A 14961-nucleotide genomic window follows, 5' to 3' on the forward strand; every position below is an offset into this window, starting at 1 on the left:
TGCTCTTATTAAAAAATTCCTCTCTCGCTCTGACCACAAGAAGAGGGGCCGTAAGAGGGGGGATACTGTAGCTTCCATGGCCACGGGCGCAGCCATGGACGCCCGCAGCCATGGATCCGTGAGCGCTGGTCCCCATCTCCTTCCTAGGAGACGCCAGCGCTAACTTCTGCTCCGTTCTGCTGTGTCCCGTAGGGCCAGCGCGCGCACATCAGGAAATCAGCATCATCAACGGCTCATGATTTCCTGGTCTATACACCGCATTCCAAATTATTATGGAAATTTTTCGCTGATTTTCCTAAATAGTCGCTGCAAATGTCAGTCAGTATAATCTTCAAGCCAAATCTCCTAATGATAACAGATTTTCAAAATGCACTGTTTCAAATTATTATGCATAACAGAGATCAAAACATTTTAAAGGTTGTAAAGAGAACTAAAATGGTAATTTGTTGAATTTGCAGCATCAGGAGGTCATATTTACAGAAATCAAAAGCTCTTTCAATAAAAAAAAACTTAACAGGCCAAGTTACATGTTAATATAGGACCCCTTCTTTGATATCACCTTCACAATTCTTGCATCCATTGAATTTGTGAGTATTTGGACAGTTTCTGCTTGAATATCTTTGCAGGATGCCAGAATAGCCTCCCAGAGCTTCTGTTTTGATGTGAACTGCCCCCCCCCTCATAGATATTTTGCTTGAGAATGCTCCAAAGGTTCTCAATAGGGTTGAGGTCAGGGGAACATGGGGGCCACACCATGAGTTTCTCTCCTTTTATGCCCATAGCAGCCAATAACACAAAGGTATTCTTTGCAGCATGAGATGGTGCATTGTCATGCATGAAGATAATTTTGCTACGGAAGGCACGGTTCTTCTTTTTGTACCACGGAAGAAAGTGGTCAGTCATAAACTCTACGTACTTTGCAGAGGTCATTTTCACACCGTCAGGGATCCTAAAAGGGCCTACTAGCTCTCTCCCCATGATTCCAGCCCAAAACATGACTCTGCCACCTCCTTGCTGACGTCGCAGCCTTGTTGGGACATAGTGGCCATTCACCAACCATCCACTACTCCATCCATTTGGACCATCCAGGGTTGCACGGCACTTATCAGTAAACAACACGGTTTGAAAATTAGTCTTCATGTATTTCTGAGCCCACTGCAACCGTTTCTGCTTGTGAGCATTGTTTAGGGGTGGCCGAATAATAGCTTTATGCACACTTGCAAACCTCTGGAGGATCCTAAACCTTGAGGTTCGCGAGACTCCAGAGGAACCAGCGGCTTCAAATACCTGTTTGCTGCTTTGCAATAGCATTTTAGCAGCTGCTCTCCTAATCCTATTAATTTGTCTGGCAGAAACCTTCCTCATTATGCCTTCATCTGAACGAACCCGTCTGTGCTCTGAATCAGCCACAAATCTTTTCACAGTACGATGATCACGCTTACGTTTTCTTGAAATATCCAATGTTTTCATACCTTGTTCAAGGTATTGCACTATTTCACGCTTTTCGGCATCAGAGAGATCCTTTTTCTTTCCCATATTGCTTGAAACCTGTGGCCTGCTTAATAATATGGAACGTCCTTCTTAAGTAGTTTTCCTTTGATTGGGCACACCTGGCAAACTAATTATCACAGGTGTCTGAGATTGATTACAATGAACCAAAGAGCCCTAAGACACAATACCATCCATGAGTTTCATTGAAAAACTAATAACTAAATGTTTATGACACTTAAATTCAATGTGCATAATAATTTGGAACACTGTGTAATAAGGACCCAGTCCTTCTGATCCCTGCCTGAGCGATGTTAGTTTTCCAAGTCTGTCTTGCAAATGGCCCCTTAGTGTTTCCCATTCCAGTTGTTACCCGTGCCCTGTTACCTGTTCTTGTATCCCGTGCTGTTCTTGTTGCTGTGCCTATTAGTGTCGGAGTCGTGTCACGTCCTGTGTCATCTGCCACGTCCAGAGGAATTCGCCACGTCTGGCGCAACCTACGGCATCTGTCATCCGCCACATCCTGTGTCTTCTGCCACGTCCAAAGGAATTCGCCACGTCTGGCGCAACCTGCGGCACCTGTGACATCCGCCACGTTTGGCGATACCTGCTGCACCCATCTCCATCTGTGCCAGAGCTGCGGCCACTGTCTGGACTATCTAGGGACTTTGTATTCTGAGGTTCCTGTTGTTTGGCCAGCTGCCTCCCTACTACGGCGGTGCGGCCTAGTAGGTCCACTAACCCGCTACGTGACATATATCCAATGAATGTAAAATCACATAAAGAACACATAACATCAGGGTTATTATTGATTACTGATAGGATCATGCAGACAGCATAGTCTTTAGAGCACTTGGATCTTTCCTTGTACATTGAGTATTTGCATGTAGGCAAATGTGACTCGATGTTCTGGGTTTTCTCTTCTTGTTAATCCTGTGGTATTCTATGTGGCTGATTTATATACATTAGAGGAACGCTGCCTAACACAGCTAGATTAAACCAGATTTTCCAATATGAGATTATAGACTTGTACTTACAGAATGAGCAGATTGCTATCTATCTATCGATCGATCTCTATCTACAGTTGTAAGAAAAAGTAAGTGAACCTTTTCTGGATTTCTGCATTGATTACTAATAAAATGTGGTCTGATTGTTACCTAAATCTAACTAAACTAATAACTCTCAAACAGTTGTACTGTTCATGTCATTTATCGAGCATATCGAGTAATCATCCACAGTGCAGGGAGATAAAGTAAGGCCCAAGCGCCGTCATGGGCCGTGTAGTTGAGCGCCGATCAACGAGACAGCTCCTTGATCGGCACTCGTTTGCTCCTTTCACAGGGAGCTATATTTGGGGACAAGCTATCGTTACTTTACACAGGGAGATGTGTTACCGACAACGATAATATTTTCGACTGCATAAAAGATACAATCAGCCGATGAACAAGCGTTTGCTCGTTCATTGGCTGATCGTTGCCCTGTTTACACGTTGCCCTGTTTGCCCAATCATTGTCCGTTGTAAAAGGGGCTTAAATGCAGCTCTGTGTTAAGGACTTTTTCAAGAGCTAATTGTTTTAATTAAGTAGATTAGATTGGAAGTGTGGGTTTCACAGGTGCTTTGCCCATTAAATAAAGGCACACAAAGCCTGATTACTGACAAATCTGTTCTTCTAAGGAATGATTGGTTAGTGTGAACAATGACTCGTGGCAAACAACTTTCAGAAGACATGTTATAGAGACGCAAGAAGCTGGAAAAGGCTACAAAAGCATTGGTTTGGGTGTACATCAATCCACAGTTATACAAATGCAGAAAATATAGGACTGTTGCCTGTCTCCATAGGAGTGGCCGTCCTGTTAAGATCACTCCAAGGGCACAACCGGCAATCCTGAAAGAGGTGACAAAGAACCCCCGGGTAATAGCAAAAGACATACTGAAGACTCTACAAACTGTGCACTATTAGAAAAACACTGAACAAGAAGGACACCACGAAGGCGGCTGCTGCACACAAAAAAAGTCTGGTGAATCCTACATTTGAGCAACGATTTTCGCCATAGGGAATCATTAAAGTTGCATCACGGATGGGATTTTTCCGCACGTTTCACTACTTTCAGTCGCTGTACCCTTAATCCTGCGGCTTTGTGTGTGTAATAATATAGAACGTAATCTGTAAATAAATGAAGGGGGAACCAGGCAGCTTCATAGCGTCCTATTTTGACTCGACACACGATAACGGGACATATTAAATGACTGACCCAAACTAATCAGTAAGAATAACCCAATTAACAGGCTGGTAAGTTATCAGCCAGACACAAGCAGCTGTATTATGTATCATTAATTATCATAGCAACGCTGAAATGATGCATCAGGAGAACACACACGGTTTAAAAACCTTCATTGGTTTGAGATATGATGTTACTATTAGGATGCCCGTACACTTGGCGGTTTGTGCCTTGAGGCCACGAATATCCACGGTTTGGTGATGTCGTTTTTGGAATCGTGGCAAGGAAAAACATACTCGAAAACCACATCACTTCTGCCCCACTTTGTTTTAATTCCCTATCTGTTTCAAGATCTCTGCTTGCTGTCAATGAATGGGGACATCCTTGTAAACATCTAGAGGTTGAGAACTGTCCTTATTTAGTCCTTTTCTCACAGTTCATGGGCTTCTTGTTACAATGGTTCTTGTTACAATTTATCAGTGTAGACGTTATGGAGGCAGATATTGGACTCTCAATGCCATTATCAGATTGGCCCAGGATATCTGGGGTATAAAGTCTAGCGAAGCCCTTTTCTTCACTGTTAACCGCCTTAATGTTGGTATGATCTTTGTTGCAGGGTACTTTACAGGTATTGGTGCCCAGGAGAGTCTCTAATTGGTAGTAAGTGCAACACAAAAACCATTAGGCAAAGGCCAATGTATAGACAGAAAACAGTGCAAATGGTCAGATTGCCAGAGGTGCCAGGGAGCAGACAAAAGACAAAGACATATGTAACCAAGTGTCAAAATTGGAAAATAGCAGCTTAAAAGTGACAACCACAGAGACCTGCATGAACAGGAACATCCAAAAATACAAGGGACAAGGGATAGAGCCAGGACACAATGACACACAGGCCGGCCTCTCCATGCGTATTGGTCAACCAGGTCGCATTGGACCTGATGACATCACTCAGATGAAGGTTTTAAAGTCCTGAGTGTCCCTTCATCTGAGTGATGTCATCAGGGAGCGCCGATTCTAATGCAACCTGGTTGGCCAATTCGCATGGAGAGGCGAGACAGAGGAGAGCAGAGTGAGATAAGTAACCGTAAGTGAGAAGAATCACCCTAGTCTGAAACAATCATTATACATGTTGAATATTTTTGTCGTTGATCTCTTCTGAAACACCTAGGAAGTATTGATTGACAAAGATTATACCTGAATCACATCTTTCCACTGGAGTAGAGCGGACAACTCAACGGCTCACAGGATGAGCCATAGTTGATTTATGTACCCTAATAGGGCAAATTAAAAGGATTGGTCCAAAAATAAAAATCCTTTTAAAAGTTATCCTGACAAAATAAAGACAATATTGCTTGTCCATCAGTACAACCCTTTCCCATATGTCCCCTTAGGTCATATGGACGTCATAGAGGGTGGGTGCCCCTATCGGGATTCCGTTCTATATGTTAGCGTATATATATATATACCTGTTGCAGCAGCTGGACCACCATGATCAGTATCGTGGGGGTTTACTGCTTTAGCAAAAGTGCTTTGTTCCATAAGGACGATGAAGGAAAACGCAAGTAACTGGCAAAAAACAGGAATGTTCGTTGTAGACCGAGACATGTCGGAGCCCCAATACATTATGTGTCAGAAGATGATGACTACATTAATAATGGCTGAACTTGATCTGAATAATAAGGAAAGTGACTCAAAGTATAAACAATTAGCAGATAATTGATTCGCTGGAGACAGCTCGCATCTTCCAGCGTTCACCAGTCTGGGTGAAAACGGCACAAATGACCTGAGCGCATAAGTTCAGGGTACAGTAAAAAGGGCATGGACAGGTTTCCTTAAAATTGGCGTTACACTACAATGAGTCAGCAGGGAATCCCATAAGTGTTTTTGGCTCATGCTGTGTAACAACTCTCGTAAAGTATCAAAATATACAGTATTTGCCAGCGTTGCTATACTTTTTAGGTAGGGTGCATCTTTAGTTGAGGGCAATGGTCTCCACTGTTCAACTACATTTCCCAGCATACCTTGAAAAGCGCAGGCAGTCTGCACAGGACAGGACATCACTATGTACTTAAAGCACTAAATAAAGTCTCATGATAATAATAAGATGGGTCAACAGCAGCTTGTTGACTGTTTCCATGCAGAAACATTTATTTTATTTTTCTGCACTGCACATGCCAACTGAAAAATAAGCAGAAACAGTACAAGTGAGATCATATATATATATATATATATATATATATATATATATATATATATATACACACATACTACCGTTCAAAAGTTTAGGGTCAGTTAGAAATTTACTTATTTTTGAAAGAAAAGCACAGTTTTTTTCAATAAAGATAACATTAAATTAATCAGAAATCCACTCTATACATTGTTAATGTGCTAAATGACTATTCTAGCTGGAAACGTCTGGTTTTTAATGCAATATCTACATAGGTGTACAGAGGCCCATTTCCTGCAACCATCACTCCAGTGTTCTAATGGTACATTGTATTTGCTAACTGTGTTAGAAGGCTAATGGATAATTAGAAAACACTTGAAAACCCTTGTTCAATTATGTTAGCACCGCTGTAAACAGTTTTGCTGTTTAGAGGAGCTATAAAACTGACCTTCCTTTGAGCTAGTTGAGAATCTGGAGCATTACATTTGTGGGTTCGATTAAACTCTCAAAATGGCTAGAAAAAGAGAGCTTTCATGTGAAACTCGACAGTCTATTCTTGTTCTTAGAAATGAAGGCTATTCCATGCGAGAAATTGCCAAGAAACTGAAGATTTCCTACAACGGTGTGTACTACTCCCTTCAGAGGACAGCACAAACAGGCTCTAACCAGAGTAGAAAGAGAAGTGGGGGGCCCCGCTGCACAACTGAGCAACAAGACAAGTACATTAGAGTCTCTAGTTTGAGAAATAGACGCTTCACAGGTCCTCAACTGGCAGCTTCATTAAATAGTACCCGCAAAACGCCAGTGTCAACGTCTACAGTGAAGAGGCGACTCCGGTGTGCTTGCCTTCAGGGCAGAGTGGCAAAGAAAAAGCCATATCTGAGACTGGCTAATAAAAGGAAAAGATTAATATGGGCAAAAGCACACAGACAGTGGACAGAGGAAGATTGGAAAAAAGTGTTATGGACAGACGAATCGAAGTTTGAGGTGTTTGGATCACACAGAAGAACATTTGTGAGATGCAGAAAAACTGAAAAGATGCTGGAAGAGTGCCTGACGCCATCTGTCAAGCATGGTGGAGTTCATGTGATGGTCTGGGGTTGCTTTGGTGCTGGTAAAGTGGGAGATTTGTACAAGGTAAAACGGATTTTGAATAAGGAAGGCTATCACTCCATTTTGCAACGCCATGCCATACCCTGTGGACAGCGCTTGATTGGAGCCAATTTCATCCTACAACAGGACAATGACCCAAAGCACACCTCCAAATTATGCAAGAACTATTTAGGGAAGAAGCCGGCAGCTGGTATTCTATCTGTAATGGAGTGGCCAGCGCAGTCACCAGATCTCAACCCCATAGAGCTGTTGTGGGAGCAGCTTGACCGTATGGTACGCAAGAAGTGCCCATCAAGCCAAATCCAACTTGTGGGAGGGCCTTCTGGAAGCATGGGGTGAAATTTCTCCCGATTACCTCAGCAAATTAACAGCTAGAATGCCAAAGGTCTGCAATGCTGTAATTGCTGCAAATGGAGCATTCCAAGACGAAAGCAAAGTTTGAAGGAGAAAATTATTATTTCAAATAAAAATCATTATTTCTAACCCTGTCAATGTCTTGACTATATTTTCTAGTAATTTTGCAACTCATTTGATAAATATAAGTGTGAGTCTTCATGGAAAACACAAAATTGTCTGGGTGACCCCAAACTTTTGAACTGTAGTGTATATATATATATATGTGTGTGTGTGTGTGTGTGTGTAAAATGTATTATGAAGATGCTAGATTTTAAATTTCATGGCCATAAAGCCAATGTTAATCAGAGGTGGAGCGTCATTCAACCAATGTCATAAAACTAATAGAGCATAATAAAACAACCATGTAGCAGAGCCAATCCTAACGTCCCGTTACTCTAAAAATGTAAAATAACTCAATGCCAATAATTATTTTAGGAAAAAAGAAAAATAGGAAAATACGATCTGAATAATTGAAATGGCCCAAATGTAGAACAGAGTCAGACCACAGATTTCTATTATTTCCACATTTCTAGCCAGATTGGCAAACGTGCACACAGCCATTCTTTGTGAATTTAGTCCAAAACCCAGTATCGTGGAGCTCTGTGTGAGCAAGGTATTTGCATATAAAGACGTATATTACAAGCCTGTATAATCTAAAGTTTAAAGGACATGTCTACATATCCAATTAATTTGTATTGCTTCAATGCATCTAAAATGAAAAATTATGAATTTGCAAGTAGTTTTTAATTTTTTTAAACAATTCTAGCTTCTGGTGTATACAGCTCTTCTTCAGACATTCTCCATGGTAACAGACTACAAACAAACTTTGTGTAGTCTGATTTGGCAGTCATGTGTGCCTCCTCTTTTACTGTCTAGGTTATCAAGAAGAGCGAGCAGCGACGAGTGGGAATCGTAGCTACAGTATTATTTTTTGCCTCTGCCTCATCTTCTTCCTCGCTTTTCTTTGGGGCGCACCTGTCGGCAAGACAGTATCTACATCATCTACATCATCTTATCAAGACTGACCTAGCAGGAGCAACTGCACCCACTCCATAGTGCCAGTCGGGGCTAGAAGAAGCCTTGACTTCTAAGAAACTGGGGTCTTTTTGTTTCTTAGGCGCCATGGTGGAAGGAAATTCTGTCATGTGACTACAACCCCCCATTTCCTTTGTCTTTGTTGAACACATTTGGGGATTTTCCACTTGGAAACAAAAGTTTAATTAAAGACAAAAGACACCATCACTGGAAAACCAAGAAGGCTTATCAATGGCTGATTTGTACATGAAAGCGCAGTTCCGGGCAATCCTATAGGTCTTGGCCTTGGCACCATTTACCATCACCCTCTTATTTCCTGACATCCGCATCCTGTGGGAAATGTTGACCTTTGTCTGTATTTTTTGTCCCTTTGCCTAATGACGCTTTAGTAGACCCCCCCACCCTCTTCATGTCCGTCTGTGTCCAGTGTCAGTTCCGTGAGTCATGCTGATAAAATTCCCACTTTGATCCCACTCACAGTTGGTGTGTTAGGTGACGTCTTGTAATTACCCTCTCTCCTGTCACTCCTCCCCGCCATCCAGTGCCAGCCAAGCATGGCAAGCATTCCTCGTCTCATTGTTCTCGTGCCCACGTTGAAGGTTTTGTGATCTGATACTTTGTCCTTTCAGGGGAAACTGAGCATGAAAGACCAGTGTCAAGTGCTTGATGATTGGCTGTCTCATTGAATTCACGGTCGACCCGCTAAGTCTATGACTTGCTCGCTAAATATAGAAAATGTTAATCTGTTATCACAGCTTTGGCTTCCTCATCGCTCTTATAAGCACGTAAAGGTGTTACACATGTGACCCATGACACTGAGCATCACGGCCGTGACATATTGTGCAAACACCACACGTCTGTTTTAGCAAGTGCTGTAATGTATGTATGCCAATTTGCAAGGATTACCACTCAGCCTAAATATCCGTAGCTACCCCCCCCCCCCCTCAACCTCACACTTCTAGTCTCCGGTAATTAAAATGTTGTTCTTTAAGCTGTCAACACTCTGAAGCGCCAAACACTGTCTCTGCCCTGATCGGGCTGTCTCATCCTTGTCCTCATGGCTACATTCTGTCTTCTATAAGACTGCCTCCATCGTCATCTCTACCACGCGAATTTCCTTTCCTTCATGACTTGCTCTTCAGATCGTCTCTTCTGAATCTTCTCCCCTTGCCCAAATTCATAGCGTTATCTTCTCCATTCTTTAATCTTAGATTCCTTTATGGGTTTTGATGTTATTACTTGTCTAGACCCGTCTCCTCTACCTTGTCGATGCGGGAGTCATGACCAAGGAATTTCCATCCATGACATACCACCCATCTACCTATGTAGAAGAACAATGATACCGTTGTCCTTATATCATTTACCCCATGTGTGTTCAATCTAACCGGACACTACAACCATAGGACACTCTTCGCCCCAAAGTGTACCTACACGTTCCAATAAGCTTCAATTATGTGGAAGCTCCTCTAGATGTTCATGCATTCTCTCATAAATAGCTCCATGGGATTTATTAAAGATATGGGCTTAGCTAATGACATCGTCTGGAAAACCCAACTGATACTTGATGTAGGAACCAATGTTACATTTTTCAGATCTTGCATTTATATCTTAGTGGTACAAAATATGTAATTCATGGTCATCATGTAAGCAAACACCGGGGCTGGATTATAGGAAGGGCATGAGGGGCTTGTACCCTGGGGCCTTTACCATCTTGAGGATCTAGGGCCTCCACCTCTCTTCCTACCCAGGCCAGTTCTTTCAATCCGTTCTGCCAACCATTTTCTAGTTACACCCCTTGTAGTCATTATTTATATGGCTAGTGTATACATTGCATTGATATGTGCCTCTACCAAAATTTTGCTAAGGGACCCACACCAATCCTGATCCGGCTCTGGCACACGCACAATACATGAGTGCAAAAGGCAAAAAACATATTTCAATTAGATCTAGAGTGGCATTTAGGGCACTTTATCCAGATTAGTCGCTGGGCATCTGCCTTGGGGTTGCCTGGTCCTTATGAGGTCCCTAGATGGATACCTGAGACACTTGTTCTAGGTTATTTTTTTAGGAATTCCCTCCATCTCTTCTTCTCCTCAGTAGATGTTTGCCATTGTGGAGCAAATCATTGTAATATGGCAAAAGTCAAATTGTTCTTAGCCGTTTTGTCTGTTACCTGTCAACAATTATTACACCTTGAAATACTCCCCCCTCCGCACGCTCGTGTTATTGACCTGCCATACTCCATCAAGAGCCATGCCGTTTTTATTCCGGAACCTGTTTACCTATGCACAATTTTTAGTAAGACCTTTCCATCCTCACGTCCTTCTCGGAGAAAGTTTGGAAACAGAAGACAGAAATATTATTTCAAACACAACGTGTAAAACGAATGGGAAAAATTACATTTATGAAATGAAGAAAACATCAGAAGGCTCCATGTTTATAGATAGTTTAAGTGTTCCTGGCTCTGAACAAGTTATGTCTGCATGTAAAGTTCCTTTATCCGAGCGGCATCACACATTGCATATGTGAGAGGTGAAGGACAGGGAGAAGGAGGGAGAGAGGGCCGAGGATTAGGAGAAGGGGATTTAAAGAAACAAGGTTGTCTAGTTAGAAGATAGTCGAAACTGGTGGAGAAAAGCATGTAAAAGGCGGAAGGACCTATCCTACCTACATAAAAAGGAGCCACTTTAAAAACAAATTACTTATCCTGTAGTGATCCTGAGTTACATCCTGTATTATATTCCAGAGCTGCACTCACTATTCTGCTGGTGGAGTCACTGTGTACATACATTACATTACTTATCCTGTACAGATCCTGAGTTACATCCTGTATTATACTCCAGAACTGCACTCACTATTCTGCTGGTGGAGTCACTGTGTACATACATCACATAACTTATCCTGTACTGATCCTGGGTTACATCCTGTATTATACTCCTGAGCTGCACTCACTATTCTGCTGGTGGAGTCACTGTGTACATACATTACATAACTTATCCTGTACTGATCCTGGGTTACATCCTGTATTATACTCCTGAGCTGCACTCACTATTCTGCTGGTGGAGTCACTGTGTACATGCATTACTTATCATGTACTGATCCTGAGTTACATCCTGTATAATACTCCAGAGCTGCACTCACTATTCTGCTGGTGGAGTCACTGTGTACATACATTACATTACTTATCCTGTACTGATCCTGAGTTATATCCTGTATTATACTCCAGAGCTGCACTCCCTATTCTGCTGGTGGAGTCACTGTGTACATACATTACTTATCCTGTACTGATCCTGAGTTATATCCTGTATTATACTCCAGAGCTGCACTCACTATTCTGCTGGTGGAGTCACTGTGTACATACATTACATTACTTATCCTGTACTGACCCTGAGTTATATCCGGTATTATATTCCAGAGCTGCACTCACTATTGTACAGTCTTAAAGCTGAAATCTCCCAGCATTCCCTGATTTGTCAGTGTGTTGTCTTTAAAGAGGCTCTGTCACCAGATTTTGCAGCCCCTATCTGCTATTGCAGCAGATAGGCGCTGCAATGTAGATTACAGTAACGTTTTTATTTTTAAAAAACGAGCATTTTTGGCCAAGTTATGACCATTTTCGTATTTATGCAAATGAGGCTTGCAAAAGTACAACTGGGCGTGTTGAAAAGTAAAAGTACAACTGGGCGTGTATTATGTGCGTACATCGGGGCGTGTTTACTACTATTACTAGCTGGGCGTTGTGTATAGAAGTGTCATCCACTTCTCTTCACAACGCCCAGCTTCTGGCAGTGCAGCACTGTGACGTCACTCACAGGTCCTGCATCGTGTCGGCACCAGAGGCTACAGATGATTCTGCAGCAGCATCGGCGTTTGCAGGTAAGTCCATGTAGCTACTTACCTGCAAATGCTGATGCTGCTGCAGAATCAACTGTAGCCTCTGGTGCCGACACGATGCAGGACCTGTGAGTGACGTCACAGTGCTGCACTGCCAGAAGCTGGGCGTTGTGAAGAGAAGTGGATGACACTTCTATACACAACGCCCAGCTAGTAAAAGTAGTAAACACGCCCCGATGTACGCACATAATACACGCCCAGTTGTACTTTTACTTTTCAACACGCCCAGTTGTACTTTTGCAAGCCTCATTTGCATAAATACGAAAATGGTCATAACTTGGCCAAAAATGCTCGTTTTTTAAAAATAAAAACGTTACTGTAATCTACATTGCAGCGCCTATCTGCTGCAATAGCAGATAGGGGCTGCAAAATCTGGTGACAGAGCCTCTTTAAACTAGTCCCTTTACAGTAATTTAATGTAGGAGAAACTAACCACCCCCTGTATTACAGGAGCACATCTAATCTCTTAGAGGTTTGTCTCTGTAAACAAGCTATTTAACTGTATCCAATGTCAAGTAGCATAATTGTAAATGCAGACCTGGACTGTATTTCAGGCTGTAACTATCTATACCCATTCCTCAACATTGAAATGGCAACACCAAGAAGAACAAGCCATATAATTATTCAAATCGAAGAAGTATGCGGTGTTGCTAAGATCTGCAGATGATCCCATTTTCAAGCACCTAGCGCAAATTTGTGGCATGTGGGGGGGGGGCATAAAAGCCGGATTGAAAGCAAAGATTTTAGCCACATGAAACCTCAATAATCGGACTGCGATGTGCGGTGTGAGATGATTGTGCGATGCCTCCGGCACGTCGACGTGCCAGTTATAACCACTCACCGCAAAGTGAGGGGGACAGAATCCTTGACCTTAGAGACCTTGGTTTATCACTCCGGCAGTTCACTACGCGCCTAGCTTGAGATTGTGTGTCCCAGAGGTTGGGAGAACAACAATGAACAGGAATGACAGCAAGATGTGTGCGGTGGTGAACCTCTGCACGGACGGATCGTCTGATTGTAAGAATGGCGCGTAGTGATCCATTCTGTACTGCAAGTGAAATCGGATGTCACGTCCCAAGCCTAGGGCGGCAACCAGTTTTAACACAAACCATCAGAAGGCGTTTACACGACATTGGGCTTCGATCCAGATATCCAGCTACAGGTGTTTCATTGACTACACTCCACCGCTCTCAAAGGCTGACACAGCAAGACCGCAGTGGAGGCTGGAATGGTGGTCTATCCTCTTCAGCGATGAGTCCTACTTTTGTCTCAGATGCAATGATAGCCAGAGATTGGTCTGGAGACCACGTGGGCAACGCCATGAAGAGGCCCTTACAAGGGAACGTCAAACCGGTCCTACTCCTGGGATTAAGGTCAAGACCGATAAAATACCAACACATAGGATGCAATGGAAAATAGTGCTAGAAAGTATCAACAAATGAACTGTAAGACAACATTGCTAGCCGTAATTGATGCACTATATATTGGATCCTACGTAGTAACCAAGATATACTTGGTGCGTCGATCAGGAATTGACAGAAAACCAACCCAAGAAAAAATGATCGACTAAAGCACAAATGTAGAGAAAAATACAAATAATTCTTTATTGGAATAAAAACATGAGACAAATAAAAATGGAAATAGGGGATGAGTCACACAGTAAAAAAGGACGTCTGATCAGTCAAACATGCCAGGTATGGATATTGTGTCCACGTATTGTATTATAGCAAATAGAAGTAAATGCATGTAATCACATAAGGAGCCGTGTCTAATGAAAAACAGCACGGATTCAATCAAGGTACATCAGATGACAACAGCACAAATAGCAGAGAGGTAAAAAACAGGTGCCGATAGCTATGGTGATTACCAAGTACGTATATACCATCAATAATAATTACAAATAGTTACCAATGTAATATCAATGTAATATGCACCAAATAGTGCCAGAGTGTGCTTGAGATCAGAAGATGACCAGAAATGATGAGCCTAATGGAGCTAAGTTTGCTACACGGGACAGAAAAGATAACACTACATACCAGTGGACATGATGGGAACAGGGATGAAACGTCCTAACCCGACGCGCGTTTCGGCGATTGCCTTCGTCCGGGGTTAGGGTCAAACTACTTGTGCCCGCCTTTTCATCCCTGTTCCCATCTATATCTCATGTTTTTATTCCAATAAAGAATTATTTGTATTTTTCTCTACATTTGTGCTTTAGTCGATCATTTTTTCTTGGGTTGGTTTCCTGGGATTAAGGTGTGGGGGGCCCAACGTACGGTAGCTGGACCCCTCTAGTTTTCATTTCAGGTACACTAACAGCTCGGCGTTACATTGATTTGGTTGTGGAACTAGTGGTACAGCCATTTCTCCTGTCCGAGAAGCCGTTTTTCAACAGGGCAACGCCTGGCCGCATGTTGCTCATGCTACTGTGAGTAGCTTGCGAGGCCTGAACGTGCTAGCATGGCTTGCAGCTTCTCCGGACTTGTCTCCCATCGAGCACGTATTTTGTTTCCATTGACATGTCTATCCATCCTGTGATTTCCAAAATCCCAAAACATTTCCTTCTTAGTGTTGCAATTTCAATTTTGAGGAGTGTAGATATGAAGTATAAAATATCTAGATATCTAGACATGCACCCACAGACAGGA

Source organism: Rhinoderma darwinii, chromosome 3, assembly GCF_050947455.1.
Source record: "Rhinoderma darwinii isolate aRhiDar2 chromosome 3, aRhiDar2.hap1, whole genome shotgun sequence".
NCBI lineage: Eukaryota > Metazoa > Chordata > Amphibia > Anura > Rhinodermatidae > Rhinoderma > Rhinoderma darwinii.